Raw genomic sequence first — 3,394 nt, 5'->3', positions numbered from 1 at the left:
AAAAGTATTTTTTTTTTTACTTCTAAAAACTTGACTAAACACATTAACTTGAAAAAAAAAATACTTTTGACAAAAAATATTTTGACCAAACATGCTACTATTTTCTTTTTCCTTTTTCTGCGATCCATATTATTAGTACTTGTGTTCCTTGATAGTGAAGCTTGATGCCTTCTCTTATTGCATTTTGACGTACTACTTTGTTCGAAAGTATGGTGCTCTTGTTGTGAAAAGATACACATCTTAATTTTACATAAAATTTAAAACATAGTTTGAATGTTAAAAGCTAATTTAAAGGAATTGTGAATCTTTTATTATTCAAAGTATTTAGAAAATGCTGGAAATTTGCAGTCAAAGTAAAAGTCATTTGACATTTATGTGTTGTTTCTTCTATTCCAATTATATATTGATTGAAAAGGAGAAAACCCAAAAATGAGGAGTCCTTTTCAACAGTCAAATGATACCATCCATGTCTATTGGAACCTTAGCCCATGTTGTTAACAGATGTGTTAATGTGGGACCATTCTTTTAACTAGGTTCTGACATCTGTAAATGATGCATCTCTTTTTTTATCTGCTCTTTCTTTTGGATTTCCTTTTTCTCATGTTACATCATTGTATACGACAAAAGAGGTTTTGGTTGGAACAATTAAAAGAATATGGATCCAGTTTTTGTTATCCAATGGACTGCTTTCGTACCATGTTTAAAGTTGGAGAATTAATGCATCACAATGGATGTATTATGCTTCTCTCCCTGGGAAAGCTGAATGGCATAAAAATGACACTGTTTATACAGCATAATCATAATTCACAAGTCAGTTATATATCTGCTTGGTAATCAATTCCACGGAAAGTTCAAATATATGATTAGGTAATTCAATCAAAACCCTCTAAACAATTCGAATTTGTTTCAAAAACACCATGTACTGTTCTCTCATTTTTCAAATTAAACTATTATGAAAACTCCCAAGTATAATTCAATAGGAAAACTGTTATTTTGTTTGTAAAGAGAATAATTTCAAAAACTATGAGTGTAAATGAAAACGTGAGCAAGTTTATAAACATTTCGATGTCAATTGGTTTTACGAACAAATTGAAGCTCGAACTCAAGCTCGCTTGAATATATGGCTGGTTTACAACTCCATCTTCAATACTTCGTAAAATAAGTTTTGACTGATGCTATTCCATGTGCAGAATTGGTTATCAATGAGCAACTGTTAACCAAATATTATTGGTAAGTGGTATAAATAAATCGGACAAGCTGAATAACAATTCCGTTATCGTCCAGCGGTTAGGAAATCTGGCTTTCACCCAGGAGACCCGGGTTCGATTCCCGGTAACGGAATGCTTTTTAATTCCCGGTAAATTCACAAGTTAACTGCCGAAACATTAGTTTAACTCAATTTTAACGAGAATACTAAAGGGCGTAATGTCGCCTACTAGGAAGGGTAATTACGAGAGAATTTGTGAAAGCTTTTTGGGAGTTACAAAAAAGAATTTATCCAAATTAAAAGAGAGAAAATGAGGAGAAATTAGGAAAAGCAAGAAGTTGTGGATTATTTCTTTTGTATATTTGTTTGGTCTTCTCTTATTTGACATTATTTGTTCCCTTTTCAATTAATAGGAAAAAGCAATTCATCCTGTTGACGTTAAAGGAGTTTAGAATACTTATGATTTATCTCAGTCAACTTGTTTTAGTTAAAAGCCAAAGAAAAGGTCAAACAGTAAAGTTATATTCTTCTGTCCTATCAGTTTATTAACTTTTCCTCTAAAGAGAAAGTAATAGGTTGGCGATAGCAAATTGACGATAAAGATAAAGCAGACCGGAAATTGATAATCGCTTCACCGAAATTGGTAGGGGAGTGATCCAATTCAAAGTCTTGGACAATCCCAATTCTTTAAAGGGAAAGTAACTTTTCCTCTCCTTCTTCCTCTTTTGTGGCAGTATTTTCTTAGCGCCTCTTTAATCTCTGCCTTTTGGAATAAATTTGAAGTGTTAGGTCAGCAGCTTAATAGGAGGTTTCCTTTTCCCAATCAGATTGGTCTAACATTATTGAATATGATCGAAATCGGGCATGTCAGATTTCATAGGCACGAGGAGCTGCCTCGAGAATAAGCTCGTAATAGACTAGGTTCGAGCTCAATGGCGGAGTATGGAGCATGAAGATCGAAATTGTCACGACCCAAACTAACCCCTGTCGTGATGGCGCCTATCGTGAAACTATGCAAGCCGACTCATTTCCAAAACAAACCGATATTTTCATTTCAAAGAAAATTTCAACGTTATTTAACATAAAACCCTTAGTAAACGAGTTCAAATCAAAATAAAAGTGTGGAAGAAAAAGCCCGACATCGGGGTATCACTAGTCATGAGCATCTACTACAATCTGTCTAACAATATCAAGGCTAACTCAGCCTGGAAAATAGCTAAATACAACTAGAGGAAGATAAGAGGGAGAAGAGCAGGGGCTGCGGTCGCCAAGCAGCTACCTTGCTATCCCCGAAAAAATCTGCAACCAAAATAATCAACAACTGCTACCGTGTCGAGCTACACCTGGATCTGCACACAAGGTGCAGGGAGTAACGTGAGTACGCCAACTCAGTAAGTAACAACAATAAATAAAGACTGAGCAGTAGTGACGAGCAATAAAGCATATAACGTTCATATCAGGAAATCTCAGTAAAATACCACATGCTTTAAAATCAGGATTTGAATCAAAATACTTCGTTTAAACCCAGTTCCAGTAAAAATCATTTAAAAATATTTTTCAATAGTTTTCAAACAGAGGAAAAATATAAATGTGAGCAAAAATGATGAAATCATAAACAGCCTCTCGGGCAAAACATCACTCATATACAGCCCATCGGGCAAACCTCGCAGTCACTCGTGCCACTCGGGCATACCTCACAATCACTCTTGCCACTCGGGCATACCTCACAATCACTCTTGCCACTCGGGCATACCTCACAATTACTCATGCATCCCAGTCACTCAGCACTCGGCACTCGACACTATCACTCAGTAGGTACCTGCGCTCACTGGGGGTGTGTACAGACTCCGGAGGGGCTCCTTCAGCCCAAGCGCTATAATCTGCACGGACAACTCACGTGCTATAATAATAAAATATGTTGTAGGCGGGCAGCCCCGATCCACACTCATCCTCACAAATCAGGCCCTCGGTCTCACTCAGTCATAAACCTCTCAAGCCACTTGGGCATTTCAGTAATTCAAGGGTATTCGGCCCAAAACATTTATATGCATCAAAATAGAGTCATAAAACTGAGTTATGCGGTAAACAAATACAAACATGACTGAGTATAGATTTTCAATCGAAAACAATGAGAGGATGGTAAGAAACAGCCCGTAAGGGTCCAAACAACATTGGCGCAAGGCCCAA

At 36.7% G+C, this 3,394-nt stretch overlaps 1 non-coding gene across 1 annotated transcript; it reads left to right on the top strand.

Moving 5' to 3' along the window:
• The first annotated feature begins 1,269 nt into the window (after positions 1-1,269).
• TRNAE-UUC (transfer RNA glutamic acid (anticodon UUC)) lies at positions 1,270-1,341 on the top strand. The gene has a single exon. It is a non-coding gene; the product is annotated as a tRNA-Glu (tRNA).
• Positions 1,342-3,394: the final 2,053 nt, after the last annotated feature.

The sequence above is a fragment of the Nicotiana tomentosiformis genome, chromosome 2, assembly GCF_000390325.3.
Source record: "Nicotiana tomentosiformis chromosome 2, ASM39032v3, whole genome shotgun sequence".
Taxonomy (NCBI): domain Eukaryota; kingdom Viridiplantae; phylum Streptophyta; class Magnoliopsida; order Solanales; family Solanaceae; genus Nicotiana; species Nicotiana tomentosiformis.
Note: the sequence above shows the minus strand (reverse complement) of the source record. Positions and strands in the feature narration are given on the sequence as shown.